The sequence below is a fragment of the Cynocephalus volans genome, chromosome 6 (assembly GCF_027409185.1).
Source record: "Cynocephalus volans isolate mCynVol1 chromosome 6, mCynVol1.pri, whole genome shotgun sequence".
Lineage (NCBI taxonomy): Eukaryota > Metazoa > Chordata > Mammalia > Dermoptera > Cynocephalidae > Cynocephalus > Cynocephalus volans.
Genome location: NC_084465.1, coordinates 107,067,550 through 107,084,503, shown reverse-complemented (window position 1 = coordinate 107,084,503; position 16,954 = coordinate 107,067,550). Strand labels below are relative to the sequence as shown.

Here is a 16,954-nt window from a genome sequence, read left to right as displayed (position 1 = left end):
CTATATGTAGGATGTGGGGGAGGAGTTCAAAGAAGTATAAGACTTTGGCAGGTGCCCTACAGGAATTTACAATCCAGGAAACACGATATAAGAATCCAAAGTTTGGAGTCAGACCCAGGCCAGCTTCCAACTTTCAGTCAACATCTGTGTTATGTTGCATAGTTATTTTACCTCTATGAACTACAGTTTTTTCATTTGCCCAAAGGATACTCATATTTCATGTGGCTGCTGTGAAAATTAAACGTTAGTATACTTCCTGGTACTTTGCTGGGGCCTCAGCTAATCAAAATGCCTTTCCTTGTCTTAGGACTAGAAAGGATCTTAGGGAACAGAGAGGAGAGACTTCTGAGGGTTTGCCACCCAAGATCATGAACCTGAGCATGACCTGGTTTCATGTGACCATAATCTCCTACTTCTCCCCTTGCTCATGGCTAAGGGAAAAAAACGAAGCATACCATCGAATAACCCAAAGAGGCCATTTCCACAGTCCTGACTCCACGCAGCCCAGAGGGCATCAGAGCAGCCAATTAAGATGTTTTATCTTAAAAGTTCTTAGTGAAAGAAGGTGGAAAGAAAAGGTCACAAAACTTGGAGTTCAAAAAGAAAAAAGTTCACTAGGGCATGTACTTTGGAAGTGTCTTGTTCTAAAATAAAAATGATAAAAAACTGCGACATTGAATTGAAATTCATCAGGATCCTCATTAAAAGTTTGACTTTTCTTCATATTAATTCTAAAATAGAGGAATGTGAAAATGACATTTGGTTTTTCGGGGCGTCATAGAAAAATTGGGGGCTTTGGAAACAGACTGGGTTCAAATTTTGGCTTTGTCACTTTTCAGATTAGTGGCCTGCAGCAAGCCGTGTCCCCTGCTTGAATCTCAGTTTCCTCCCCACCCCCACTAGTAAATGGACCTAAAATGCCTAGTTGGTTGAGTCGATTAAAGTAATTAAATAAGATTCTTGTAATCTACATCGTGCCTAGCACATAGCGTATACTCAATGAAAATGGTCACAACTCCTTTCCATACCTCATAAAGCTTTCATGTGGCTTGAAACAACATGCATTTTATGATCAGACACAGTTGGGTTCAAGTTCCACCTTTGATTTCATGATGCTGTGACATTACTTAACCGTTCAGACCCTCAGTTTTCTTCTCTGTTAAAAAGGAATAACAACACCTACCTATAGCAAACGTTGTTTTTGCTCACCCAAATCCACTCCCTGTTCTTTCTTCCTCACAGGAGCATGATCTTCTGGGAGCATCCTTCCTAGGTAGACATAAGCTTCTGGAAGGCTGATCCCACCCTCAGCAACAAGGGTGACCTGATTGGTCTGGAAGAAATCCCGTTCTCTGGATTGGTTCAGGAATAGGCATGTGACACAACTTTGGCCAATGAGACAAGAGCAAAAGTCTGCTGGGGTCTTCTGGGGAAAGTTTTCTCCAAGAGTCTCTTTTCTATTTCTGGATGTTGTCTGATCTGCATGTGATGCCTGGGATTACTTCATCCATTTTATGACCACCCTATGAGGGAAGACAACACTGAATAAAGTGGAGAAGATAAAAAGAGCCTGGATTCTTGTATCTCTGTTGATCCCCTGAATCAACTACATTGAACCTGTCTTACGTCTGAGTTTCCCGGTACAGGCAGTAATGAATAACATCATTTAAACCAGCTGGGGCTGCAATTTCTGTTACTGCATCCAAAAGTATTCTAATGGATGAGGGTTAATTAAGGTTTTACATGAATATCACTTGTCAAAGTCAACTCTTCTACCCCAGAAAAGCACAACAAATGATTAGCCCTTATTATTGACACCATCATAATCATTGGAGATCATTACTAGCCAAGTCACTACTAACAATAACAAAAACAATAGCAGCAACTATACAACAGCTAACAATTGCTATGTGCCAGACACAGTTTTAAGTAGTTAACACATTTAAATTATTTAATCCTCACAACAACCTTGTAAAATAGAAGTTACAATCAGGCCAGTCTTACAGATGGGGAAAATGAGGTTCAGAGAAATCGAGTAATTTTCTAAGGTCACAGAGCTGGTAGGTGATAGGAGAGGTCTTCAAAAAGTTCATGGAAAGATTTGTACTATCTTTTTATTCTATTTTTCCATTAACTTTTTGAAGTACTCTCGTATTTAAACCCAGGCAGCCGAGCACTAGAGTCCATAATACAAAGGAGAGGAAGACCACAAGGAAGTCTGATTTGAACTCCTGATTTGGCCTCCCCTCTTCCCTCCAGATGCTAAGCAAAGTCAAAGCAAATGAATAAGGTCCCTGATGAGGGACCACTGTGAGGTGGAGAGGGCTGATTTTGGAGTAGAAGATATTGTATGTGATCTTAAGTAAGATGCATAATCACACTGTGACTCAATTGCCTACCTGGGAAATGGAGGTTGCGGGAGGTGGAATACCCATCTTGTAGGATTATTATAAGGACTGAATAGAACAATTCATTTCAGTGTGTGGCACAGAACCTAAATGAAAGCTATTAAAGATGAATTATCACAGCACTCAAGCCTTTTCTCACCTTTCTCCAATTTACCAGTTGCCTGATTTGTCTCATTTAGTGATGACATGAAGAAGAATAAAGACCTAAGGAGATTGAATGCCAACCAAATCAGCAGTTACCACTTTAATTTAAATCCCCCTCTCTGCTCTCCCCACCAAGGAGTCTGATGATAATTCCTTCCAGGGCTTCATTTCATAACCTGGGCCAATTTGAGTCACTATCTCTCTGTCAGTGCAAAGAGAATGAAAACCAGCTGTCATTACCAACTTGCCCCTGCTCTGAATAGAATCTAGGATGAAGGAGAAGTCAAGGGTGAATTCCCTGAACAGGCTGTTAACCCTGAGAACAAAATTCAAGGATTCTGGGACAAGCCCAGCCCTGGACAAGGCTGCAAATACTCAGAGCCTTCTGAGTAACTTCAGGCTACAACCTTTGGAGGAAGACCAGGGCACAGGAAATACAGCTGGAGCAGGAAACCCATGGCAGGACTGAACAGAGCATGGAACTAAGATTCATGAACTGTACCAAACAAGAACACAGGTTTCAGAATCAGGCAGAATTGGACTCAAATGCATGCTGTTGCCCTCTGGCCTTGGGCAGGTAGCCTAATCTCACTGAGCCTCAGTTTTCTTGCCTGTATAATAGACTAATACCGTGTGTGTGTGTGTGTGTGTGTGTGTGTGTGTGTGTGTGTGTGTGTGTGTGTGTGTGTGTGTGTGTGTGTACACTAACCAAAATATGACTCTCCTCTCAGAGCAATGTGTTTTTTCCTTGTGTGCCAAAAGGTGGAAAAGTGTCCTCCTTGCTTCACGTGGCTGCTTCCTGGCCATTTATTTTGCTTTCTGCCTCCAAAATTTCAGCTCCTTTGAAATGCCTGCCAAACCTTAATCTCCATAGACACTTCCTTTCAAAGTCTTCTGCTGCTCTCCCAGCACTCACTCTCATTCACTGAAGATTCTAGTACCTGGATCACTGTCTTCCTATCCACCGTTATTCATCCTCCCTTGTGACTCCAACAACCACATAAATTATCTGTCCAGTCCCCTAGCTTCTCATGTTCTTGACCATCCTACCTCCCCAGGTCTGGTTTTCTGACCCACATCAGCCCCTCACTTACGTGATTACACTTGAGGACTTTGAGTGCACCAGAGCCAAGATCTCAAACTTCAGCATTGCATGCTCTGAGTCCACCCTTTTATCTTTCTAGCTCATCCCTTGTGAGACTCCCTCATCCAGTAATTCTTTTCCATCATTGAGACCTCTAATCCATGGTCCCCCAACACTGTGTCACTATTGGTAATCTCTTGTCCACTCTTACATTCTTCTTCACACAGTTTGGTTTCATGGTCAAGCACTATATCATATCACTTGGGTTCACCCTTAACTCTCTTACCTCCTCTCTATTTTGTTTTCCCAGACAAGCCAGACTCACGTTAACCCCAGCACTTTGCATGTTCTGTGCCTGAAGCCTAGCAGCTCAGCGTGGTTGTAGAAAACACGCACCCAAACAACCGACCTCACTTTACCCTATGACCACAGCCCTGCTGAAATCCTACTGTGTTTCCCTGGAAAACTTGTGTATTTTTCTAGGATGACTATTTAACATAGATACCTTTTCTCCCATCCTTAGAAAACTGATGGCCTTTCTGTCTTATTTTACTGAGAAAATAGAAGCATTTATAAAACTTTTCATCACCCCCCCCCCAAATATGCAAGCATCTGTATGTACTAATTCTGACTTCCCTGTTATACTGGATGGACTGTCTAAGGCCGACTTCTTCGCTCATGCAAGCCTTCTTGCTTTCTCAAGGGCTTCTCTGCTTCAATCGCCCCTTATCTCCTCTGCATCGATTCCTCCCTCTTCGTGAATTATTCCCATAAGTATACAGACATACTATGGTAACTCTCATTTTTAAGAACAATTCCCTTGATACTCTTAACTTAATAAAGACAGAGAGAGGTTCTCTAAATGAATAATGAGTTTAATTGGGAATGTAACATGCAATCGGAATACACATGGGATAGTAAATTATGTGTGTATTCAGGGAGGTAAAGGAAGACAAAGTGTTTTAAAGGAAAAGCAATGGAGGATTATATAATTGTTTTGGGATAATTGTCCTTGGCTACAAGGATCAATAACAAGGGTGATGTCAGTCCAATGTTGAACAGATAGTTGCCGGGCAGATATCCTTGCAGAAGTATTTTGTGTGTGTGAGGTTGTGATGGGTTTTGTGCAAGGCTGTGGTTTTGCAGAGTCCCTTGTGATAATTTTGCTATAAGGCATTCATGCATGAGAACCCTCCTTTTGTGGCCTTTCCCCAGCTCTCTTTGTCAGGTGGTTTTTTACACAAGCAACTTCTTTTTGATTCTGAAAACTTTCACAATACCACATCTGCTTCTATCCACCATTCTACTTCTCTTTACAATTTCCTGAAAAAGTACCCTAAACTCTAGGCTTATTCTAACTATCTCCATATGTCTCCTATCCACACCATTTCACAAAATCTATTCTTATCAAAGTCACCAATAACTTCCATATTGGTAGAATTAATGGTTAATTCTCAATCCTCCTCTTACAGGAATTCTCAGCAATCTTTGACACATTTGACCACTCTTTCTTCTGTTAAAACACTGTCTTCACCTGCTTTGAAGATACTGCTTTGAAGATACTGTTGCTTATGACAAAATACCCAGAACTAGATAATAATAAGAAAATAAAATTTATTGCTTACAGTATCAGATGCTGGGAAGTCCAAAGCCCAGAGAACACATCTGGTGAAAGCCTTGTTGGTGGTGATAGTGACACAGGGGTCTCACATGGCAGAATGATGGAGCAGAGAGAGCTCCTCATGTGCTCTCCTTTTAAGGCCCTCAGAACTGCACCCATGACCACCATTAAAACATCAAATGGATTAATCCATTCACTATGGCATGATCCTCATAATCTAATCACCTCTTCAAGGCCCCATCTTTCAAATACCGTAATAGGATTTCCCACTCTCCCAGCAGTCACAATGAGGATCAAGCCTCAAAGAGTTTGGGGGAATATCCAATCCACTGCAGATACCATACTCTTCTTCCCTGGAAGCTCCTCTTTAGTCACTTGCTGAATCTCCTTCATAAGCAACCTCTAAATGCTGAAATGCTCCAAGGATCAATCATTAGCCTGATCCCTCCTCTCCTCTCCTTTCTTTTTCTCTTCTTTGCTTTCCTTCCCTTCATCTAAACCCTTTCCCTAGATGGCCACCTCCATTCTTATTATTTTAAATATCACCTGTATATTGATGATCCCACAACTACTAATGCTAGCCAACCTGTCTGCAATATTCTACTCCCCACTCAACTCTCCAATTGCTAACTCAAAATCTTCATGCAGATCTCTAATGGCTGTCTTAAATTTCTTAGGTTGAAAACAGAACTCTAGATTTCTCCAAGAAAACTCACTCCATGTCCAAAAATATATGCTTAATCTAATCACTTACCACTATCTTCATCATAACTCTTACAGTCTAAACCAGGATTCCCAAAACTATGGTCCTTGGGTCAAATTCAGCCCACAACCAGTTCTTGGAAAACTTGTTCATTGGCATATTGTCTATAGCTGTGTTCATGCTACAGTGGCAGATTTGAATGGTTGTGACAGAAATCACTTGGCCCATAAAGTCTAAAAGTTTTACTATTTGGCCCATTACAAAAAGTTTTCTGGCCCCTGGTCTGAGCCAACATAGTTTCATGCCTAGGTAGCTGTCTTGGCCTGCTACTCTGTAGACTTTCTTTCATAATTTTCTCTCTCGTCCATCCAGAACCCAGAATGATATTCTTAAAATATAAATCGTATCTCGTCACTCTCATAATTAGAAAGCTCTAATTGTTTCATTATATTTGCAATACAATGCACACTCTGTATCATAGCCTACAGGGCCTTAAATTATTTGGATCTGCTTTACCCTCCAACTTTATTTCCTGTAACTTTTGTTTTCACTCATCAGACTCCACCCATTTAGGCTTTTTACTCTTCCTCAGATAGGCCAAAAACCTTCCCTCTTCAAGGACTTATTTTTCTATCTGCCTAAAGAGCTTTCCATCTATACATCCCTATGCTGCTTCTCTTCATCATCATCAGGTCTCTGTTCCAATATTATCTCCTCCCCTATAAGAATGTCATTTTCCATTTGACAGGAACCTTGTCTCTCTCATTGATTGCCATGTTCATAGCACCCAGAACATTGTAGACTCTCAACATATAATTGCTGAATACATGAATGAATGAGTCCTATCATAGAATAAGCATTAAAAACTGTGGGAACACAGATCAAGCACACCCAGTCCATCTTGGTGTAGAGGAATGGTTAGGGAGGCTGGAAAAGAAGGGAACAGTGGAGGGGGAAGGAGGTGTTTCAGAAAGGGGGACAAAGATGTGCAAAAGCAGGAACCATGAGAAAAGCTTGTACCATGTGCAAGTACTAGGCACATACAGTATACAATAGGTATAGGTATATAGATATAGATACAGATATATATCAAGGTTGGGGAGTGGAAATAGGCATAGAGTTGATGACAAAAGACCTTGAATATCAAGCTAAGATATTTTCTTTTTTTTTTTCCTGAGTGACTGAGAAGTTATTGAAGAATAAACAGGATAGTGATATGTTCATAAATGCTGGGATCCACACTAGTGTTGTCCTTCTCCAAATTCTATGTTCTTGCCCCTATACCAGTTCCTCTGGAATTTTTGCTTTAAGGGTATTGATTTGGTATCTGGTTCTAGAGTCAAACCTAAAATTTTTTGTAGTCTCTGATTCATCAGTCCTATTTCTGGAATCTCATAATAAGGTAATTACCTAAAATCCTGTAAAAGATATATGCACATAAACGTTCATCACAGTATTATTTGCAATAGGGGAAATTAGAATAAACTAAATATTTTACAGGAATAAAAATGGTTTATAGAAGTATGGTATATGTATGCTCATTGTAGTATTATGCAGTCATTAACTGACATTTTTTTTTATCGAGACAGAAAAAAGACCTGTGGTTACCAGGGACTGTGAGCAGAAAGAGAAACTGATCACAAAAGTTTATGACAGAATTTTTGATGGCAAGGAACTGTTCTATATCTTGATTATATTGATGGTGCAAATTTGTCAAAATGTAAAGAACTTTGCACCAAAAAGGGTAAATTTTACCCACATATAAATTATACCTCAAAAAACCTGAAGAAAAAATTTAAACTATTTTTTAATTATTTTGAATGCCATCGGAAAATTATAGATGCAACACAAAATAATATCAAGTAATGTAAAAACTGTGCAGAGAAAAAATACTAGAAGAAATTCTGTCAAAATACTAACGGATTATCTTTTGATGGTAAAATAAAAAATATTATCTAGTTTTTTCTTCTTTTCTGTGTTTAATATTGATGATCAAATAAGTAAATTTTGCTTTAAAATGTGTTATATTGTGGAAGTTTTTTTCTAAAGTTTCTTTAGATTGTTTTTGAGTTTAGGATCCTTCAAATACCCCCTACTACTTTGCTTGTTATCTGTGATCTAATGGACAGGAAACAGTGGTAAAAACCATGGACAGCTCCTGGGTATTTACTGGGATGGCTCTAGAATGGGCTTGGAATGGTATTCTTAAAAAGCTGCACCCTCCCATCCCCTATGATGATTCCTCAGGTCAGGAAACACAGCTTTTTTCTGAAATGGCTCTGTGATTGAATGTCTTTTGCTAGCAAAACACGCAATCCAGTCCCTGCCTCCCTTCCCAGGCTTTTATAAACGTGACACACACTTAGAATACTTGGTGACCACAAGAGAAAAATGGTATTATTATCCAGACACTTGAAGTAGACAATCTCTTCAAAACCATTTCATGAATCACATCTTAGAGCCTGTCAGAAAATACATATTTCAAAAAACCATAATAATTGTGTCCTTTGGAAAATGGATTTTAAACTTCTGCCTAAGTCCCTCAGAATGTTTTTTCCCAAGTGTAACATATGTTTTTGCCTCCTGGTCTAAACGGTTATGACATACTGAAGTGGTGGTAAAGGGGGAAAAGTCTAATGAGGATGAGCAGAGAAATCCAGAGACAAAGTGGAAGAGCTAAAATAAATTATGGATGTTGATAAATTACCCCACACTGTAGAGTTTCAATTACAGAAACACACAGTTTACACAAGTAATTACCGAAGAAATTACCACAGAAGCACATCCATTCATTGAATTATGAGGCATCATTCTCTTCCCTGATTGCATCTTCAGTTCCAAGGATGGCAATCACAGCTCCACACAAAACTTTAATAACAAAATCTTTTTTGGATTAAAAAACACCATTGGATGGGAAATGTGTAAAGGAATGATAAGAAAAGACTGTTGATTCATAGTGAGAAAGAAAATGACTTCAATGAGTTAATTGCAAAGCCAGAACTTTGATGATCGGAAGTCAATCACTCAAGGGGCTTGCTCTGAATGTGAGTCCCAGTGTTCTCTGAGGGCCTTGGCATCATCTTGGGGGTCAGAAGAGATTATCCATTGAGGATAAAGCCCAGCAATGAATGCATCCTGTTGATGTTGGGGTGTCATGTGACAACAGGCCTGGTTTGAACTTTAAGGGCTTTTAGTCTAATTTTCAGTCCAATGCTTAAATCCTTTCTTCAACTCAGTATCCAGGATATGTGTGTGTGTGTGTGTGTGTGTGTGTGTGTATAATATGTGCATGCATATGTGTGCATGTGTATGCATATGCATGTATATATGTATGTATATACATATAAGTATTCATGCATATATAAACATATAGAGAATGTACATATACATATACACAAATATATGCATTAAGCACATGTGCACCCACATGTGTGATACATACACGTAAACCCATTACAGCAGATACTCTTAGTGCCCCTGAGTTCCCTCACTCTTATCACTTTAACACATGCAAACCTAACTTGCAACTCCAGTTTCAAGACCTGAGGACTTTCTTTGGTACCTAAGGCCAGAAGTGTCAGATAATTAGCATCACATCCTCTGGAAGCAGCCCTCAGCCAAGGACTGCTGATATTTGACATATAAATACCCTACCTCCCTTTCCCATTACATGAGATAACCCTGAGGCATAGGGCCTGTGCTATTTCTCAGAGATTTTCCAGGTGGGATTAATATACAAATGCTCTCAATGGTAATGAGCTTTAAAATATACACTTTGTTTCTGCCTGCTCTTTACCGTCTCACTCTCCACTCCCTACTGATTTTTCCTGGGATCAACTCCAAAATACTTGTCTTGAATCCTTGTCTCAGAGTATTGTTCTAGGGGAACCCAAAGTAAGACATTTCTCATCTTTAAATTGAGGGTAGTGATGGTCCCGTAGAAAGTGCTAACTGAAAAAGTGCATGTAAACTATTGATCACAGTGTCTGGTTCGAGTAAGTGATCAGTTAATATTTTTTATTGCTATTATTGGCATTTTTTATTATATTTCCTCACTATCTTCTTCTTTTACCAGTTCCTCTCAATATCATTTGTTGTCTCTTTTCAATTCTATGGCTTTCAACTCCAACCACTAAAATCTGGCCTAGGGGAGGCAGTATCAATAAAAGTATTATTTGCCATCAATCAGGTGTAGCTTCTGACCAAACACTCCACCAGAGTGTCTAGATCCCTCAGGGATCTTTGGGAAGCAAAATCAGTGAGAAACTCAAAAGCTACAGGCCATGGTTTATTTTTCTTTATTGTAATTGTACATGTTTTCCTTCCTGACTGGAGCAGAAGCATCAAGAGCCACCTCATGCTGTTGGGTGCAGTCTTTGGTGATGCTGCACAAAAAGTAAAGGTTATTGGCCCCAGACATGACAGTTTCCTCTCCAGGGGCCATACACAGTAATGGTCCAAGAACACAAGCAAATAAGGCAAATGAGAAAAACATAGAGATGTGATACATGGTGAGTTGGAGAATAGTGACCCAGGGCAAAGTATTGTAAATTATAATATTCAAAAACGATCTGAGAGCCAACCAGTCTATACATAGCCCACAAAGCATAAACCCATGCCTTTGCCTGAACCCAGAACTTAAAGGTTTGTAAAGTTCGTTCACTCCCTTGATAGCATTTGGACCTCTTGACAATCCATGTAGTCAACATGAATTAATTATCAAAATTTCTATTTTGGAGTTCAGGAAATTGGAGATCTCAAAATTTAAATGACTCTTAGAACAACCAAAGAGCACACAGCTAAAACCAGTGGGAATGTATGATCCCAAAATCGGTGTTGCATCTACTAACACACTCAAAGGTGGGTTCTTCTGGGATAGGATATCCTTCAGATGGCTATTAAGGGCTGCCATTTAATCATCACAAAGTGCTTACAACATAGATAACATCATCCTCATCACATAGGTGAGGAGACTAAGACTCAGAGAGAGTAAGTGATTCGCCCAAAATCATACCATTCCTAGGTGGAAAAGCTGTCTTTCTGTCACCTCTGAGCCCAAACTGAGATGAAGTGTGGTTGTAGGCTCACAAAGAATAAGTGTGCCCTCCTACTCTACTCAGAATGAGCTATCCTTTTCTGCTCTCTTCCCTTTCCCACCGACGACAGCAAAATGCGTATGTGTATCAATCAGGTCTCTTTGGGCTACAAGCAGTATAAATTAACTTGCTTAAATCAGAATCACCAACTGAACTCAAAGGGAGGATTCATTGGCTGACAAAATGAAAATTCAAGGAGTAGTCCAGCTTTAGGCATGGTGGATTTGGGGCTCAAGGGGCATCACCAAGAATGTCTCTATATCCCCATCCCATATATTGGCATTATTGTCACACATAAATGGCCACCAACAGTAGGGGGCTTACACTCTACCAGCTTAGTAACTCCAGTGGAGAATTGAACCTATGTCTGTCTGATTCCAAAGCTTTTGCCTTTGTCATTTCACTTTGCAGCATACTGACTTCCAACACTCTGCCCATTCATTCATTCCGCAAATATTTTTTGAGTACTTACACCATGCCAGTGCTGCAAGGTGCTGAGTATGCATCAGTAAATAAGAAAGGCAAGGTCTATGCCTTCATTGACAGCACCCCTATTCTGGGGGTGGGCTGGGAATTCAGACAAAAGAAGTGATTATATACAATACAATATGGTGTAATGTTAGATGGTCATAAGTGCTAGGAAGAAAATGAAGGGGCATTATGATATAAACTGTAACAGGAGAAGAGAGTGTTTATTTTCCATATGGTGGTCATGGAAGGACTCTGTGAAGAGGGAACACTGGAGTTACATTTGGAAAGTAACTGGCACACAGAAGGCATTCAACGAATATATGAATGACTGCATTTAATTCACTTATTTTTATAACACTATGGTGGAGGTTCATTATAATCCCCATTTACAGCTGAGTAAACTGAGGTTCGGGGAAGTTAAACAGATTGATCAAGGCCACGTAGGCTGTCAGTGTAAAACTGGGATTTGGCTCCAATGCCCTTGATCTTGAGCACTATGAGTTTGCTACCTCCCAAGAGTTTCACTGGCCACACTCTCTATGCTGTTTCCATTAGCGATGCTCAAGCAGATGCAGTAAACAGAGTCCATGGCACAGCAGCCTCAGTAAGCCCAGGAAGACAGACAAACACCCCAGGCAAAGCTTGTACCAGAAACACAGCACACACCTCCTTGCCTCCCAAATGCTGCTGCAAAGCCCAGGGATAATGCTCACCTCTGACTAACACCTGCCCCTTCCTTCCAATGGCTTCCATGGTGTCCACACCTCAGGAAAATTCTCCCTACTGGTCAGACTAAGGTTTCAAATATCTTGTTCTTTTCTGGGTAACCCTTCCACAGAGAATTAAAGGGCTAGGCTAAAAATTTTCTGGCTCCTTGTGCAGATAAACAAAATAGGAACCCAAAATCTTGCAGGAAAGAATTGGCAGCCCCATGGACACAAAGATGTTAAGTATTAAAGGCATGGTATTTAAAGTCTAGTGTTCTTGATTGCAAATTCTGGCTTCCCAACTTAACACTTTCAGCATCTGCTAAGTGCCTACTACCTGACTATACACTTTATCTGTATTACCCGATTTAATTTAATCCAGTCAACGGCATGATAAAGTAGGTATTATTATCTCCCTTATATTTATTATGTATCTGTACATATATGTGTACATATGTATATGTGTACATATATATGGATATATAATAAATATATATATATCTTGAGAGACGGGTATAGATCTCTACAGATAGGAAAAGCTGAGACCCAGAAGGGCAAAGTAACACGAACAAAGTCACCCAGTTAATAAGTGGTGGAGCTAGAATTTGAACTCCATTCTAACAGACTCCAGAGCTCTTGCTTTTAATTTCTTTGCCAAGGTGTACTCTCATTTTATTCTCACAGCTGTTCTTTTTCTACTTTGCCCTTACATGAGTCTTAAAGTTCTCAGGGAGATTGCACAGCTGAGAAGCCAGATGCAACCTTGGCTGATAGATTAACATCCTGACTGAGATTTCCTTGGTCAGTTGCTAAGCAAAAGGGACAAATACATTTTTGAGCAACCACCTTTTTAGGTGTATGGGGCCCTTCAGAATAGAAGACTGATACTGCTAACGATGTAGCCTTGATCTGGTGACATCATCATCATCATTCTTCTAATTTTTCTCATCATCTCAATAACACTAAGACCACCATTTGTTTTTGGGTTTTTGTTTTACTTTTTTTGCGGGGGGGATATTTTAAACTGAAATGTATTGATTATACATATATGTGAGGTATAGAGTTGAATATCAGTACATGTATACAATATGTGATGATCAAATCAGGGTAATCAGCATATCCATCATGCCAAAACTTAATCATTTATTTGTGATCAGGACATTTGATCTCCTCTCATCTAGCCATTTGATAACATGCAGTAAATTATTGTTAATTATAGATACCTAGCTCTACTGTACACCAATAAAACTTATTTTTCCTAACTAGCTATAGCACCAGGACCACACTTGTTAAATGACTAGCAAATGTCAGACCCTCTTCATGTGTTCTGTATGCATTTGCTGATTTCAACTTCATAATAATTCTGTTATATAGGTGACACCTATCCAATTTCTACAATTAAGAAAATAAAAATCCAGAGAAGCTGAATAATTTGCTCAAGATCACGCATCTGTGAAGGGGTAGCTAGAATTCGATTCCAGATCTACTTGAATCCACAGTAATTAGAGAGAAGTGGGTTTTGGAGTCAGATCAACCTGAGTGAAATCCCAACTTTACCTCTCACTAGTAGCTTTTGTGTGTGTGTGTGTGTGTGTGTGTGTGTGTGTGTGTGTGTGTGTGTGTGTGTGTGTGTGTGTGTGTTAAAAAATACATAACATAAGGCTTGCCATTTTAAGCATTTTTAAACATACAATTCCATGGAATTAATTATATTCACAATGCTGTGTGACCACCACCTCTATCCATTTCCAAAACTTTTCCATCATCCTAAACATAAACTCTGTACCCATTAAGCAATAACTTCATATTATTCCTTCCTTCCAGTTTCTGGTGACCTTGAATCTATTGCTGTCTCTGAAAATTTTTTTTCTTAATTGGCCCACGATAATTGTATATATTTTATACAGTACAATGTGATATTTTGCGTACATTTATGCAGCGTGCAATGATCATATCAGGGTAATTAGCATATCCATCACCTATAAATTTAACAAAGGAAGTGAAAGATCTCTACAAGGAAAACTGTAAGACACTGATTAAAGAAATTAAAGAAGACACAAAAAATAGAAAGACATCCCACATTCTTGGATTGGAAGAATCAGTGTTGTTTGTCAAAATGACCATCCTACCAAAGCAATATATAGTTTCAATGCAATCCCCATCAAACTACTGATGATACTTCACAGAAATAGAAAAAAACAATCCAACAAATATATGGAACAAAAGACCCTGAAGAGCCAAAGCAATCTTGAGCAAAAAGAACAAAGTGGGAGGCATCACACTACCTGACTTCAAAATATACTACAAAGCTATAGTAATCAAAACAGCATGGTACTGGCACAAAACTGACTCACAGACCAACAGAATAGAACAAAGAACCCAGAAATAAATACATGTACCTACAGTTGTGTAGCTTTGAGCAAGTTATTCAACTTGCTGTAAGGAAGTACCTACCTTACAGAGCCTTGAGGAATAAATGAGGTAATTTTTTTCAGTTGTGCTACACCAATTTTATTGTAAAGCTTCAATAATAAAAAATTAGAATGTCTCAGAAGATAACAGTAGCTGCAGATGAACAAAGGAGAGCATCTCTAATTAGTTGAACTAGACTACAGAGTATTTTTCTCCTCTGCTGAAGGATAAACAATCCCTTAAAATCACCCATATCATTCCCTCCTATCCCCAGCCCACCTATTCTTAGTAAAGAACTGATCTCAGAGTAAAATTGACTATGTGAGCCATAAATACCAGATTTTCCAAAACATTCCTGACTTTTAATAATCTTTCTCATTCCCCTGCAAATTCACCACTTCCTTTTTTTTTTTTTTTTTTTCTATGTGGGATGGTTCATCTTGAGCCTGCAGGGAGCAAGCTGGCCTCAGACTTCCCAAGTCCACCTTTCTGTACCTCCAATTGCAAATTCACCACTTCCTGTTGGACCAATCAATCTAAATTCTTGATCTAGAAAAACCCAAGAAAAAAGACATTCTCAAACATAATCAGAGTATAGAGATCAAGATCAGGCAATGTAGCATTAATACGATATAACGCACGGTCTGCATTCCAATCTTTTTTTATTTTTTTGGCTCAGGATCCAATTAAAGGTCACATATTGCATTTAGCTGTTGTGTACCCTCCTTAATCAAATGAGATAATTTAAGTGAAGTGCTTGGCACATATGGTTTCAATAGGTAATTGCTGTTGTTATAAATAGCCTCTTCAACACCAAACATGACACTTAACATCACTAAGTGATTGGATGACTGAATAACCTGGCCATCCTAATCCCCCATAGGCCAATGATGAAGGGGGTAGATTAATCCGAAAAGTATGAAATAGATGCACGATAAAGGGTTCCTGTGTCATGAATATCAACCACAGCAGTAGCAGTGGGTCTTAATCAGCGGTACTAAACAATTGAGTGAGTGAATGAATAAGTGCCCTAGGAGCCTAACCACCCACAGGCCAGCACCAGTGAATAGGTAGCAGAGGTAAACCCAAGGGGTGTGAACTGGGGAACCTGTGGGGAGAATCCAGGCAGAGTCCAGGAGTGGTGGGGGGGGGGGAGGAGAAAAATCCCAAGATGCTGGAACTGCAGGAATAAAAAAAATGGAACCAGAGCTGTGAGTCAGGAACTGGACAGTGGTTTGATCTAGGAAAGAGGAAGCTGAGAATGGATGTATTTTGAAGTTTTCCTTCAGGAATGGAGTGCATGAGAGCCAGACTGACTCTAAGCTATAGTGTTGAGTCGGTCAGTAGCGATGAACCTGGCTTTTGGTTTTCTGAGGCTATTTCCAACCTCAAAGTGCAACAGTATAATGATGTCCAGTGAATTAGAGTAGCAGTCTTGAGAAAAACACCATTGCTAGGGTTGGTTTTGGTAATAAGGGATGTGGTTCCAGGGGGAAGGGAAAGAAGTGAGAAGTGGGATGAAGGACGACACCCATAATAAGGGAACCAGCTGAGCTCTGTGCTCAGTCCAATGGGGGTGGAGAAATAGAAGGGAATAGGCCCTTACTTAAAGGCTTTTATATACCCAAAGGATGGCAGATAAAGCCAGAATAATTGGGGTTGAGAATTTAGGCTCTCAGAGCAGGATAAAGAGGCCTCATTTTCCTCCCCCAGGTAAGAACTGTACTGTTATCAAATTATAGCATTTCAAAGTATAAAGTGGGCTTAAAGAATAACTAAAATCCATTGAGCCCTTTTTTATGGTAGGCACTGCTAAATCCTTTACAAGGATTAATTCATTCAATCCTCTCAACTGCCCTGCATTAAGGACTGTTATTGTGCCCATTTTACACATGTGGAAACTGAGGCTCAACAAGATTGAAGGGTTTGCTGAAGCTGACACAATTAGCAAGTGGGAGAACTGGGATTTGAATCCACGCCTGCATCTCCTAGTCCTGTTCCACACTGACTCCAAATGCAGCGGTAAACTCGGGGTGATCCATTTTGATGCAGCCTGCTTCAGTGCATGCCCCACTGAACCAGTGGCCGCTCCCCTCTTCCTGCTTAAAGCCCCAACATCACCTTGGATGTATTTTTTAATCATTAAGATTATACACAGGACTTATTAAGAAATTGTTCCCCTCCAAAATAAAAATAAATAAATTGTTTCCAAAAAAGTTTCTTTCTAAATCATTGATTTGACAGAATAATAAGCCCTTTCATTTACAGGGTCTTTTGTGGTTTGTGAAGAACATGAGCACACACATAC

General features: G+C 39.6%; 1 non-coding gene across 1 annotated transcript; it reads right to left on the bottom strand.

Moving 5' to 3' along the window:
* Positions 1 to 15,067: 15,067 nt before the first annotated feature.
* LOC134381401 (small nucleolar RNA SNORA38) lies at positions 15,068 to 15,218 on the bottom strand. Its single transcript, XR_010023991.1, has one exon. It is a non-coding gene; the product is annotated as a small nucleolar RNA SNORA38 (small nucleolar RNA).
* Positions 15,219 to 16,954: the final 1,736 nt, after the last annotated feature.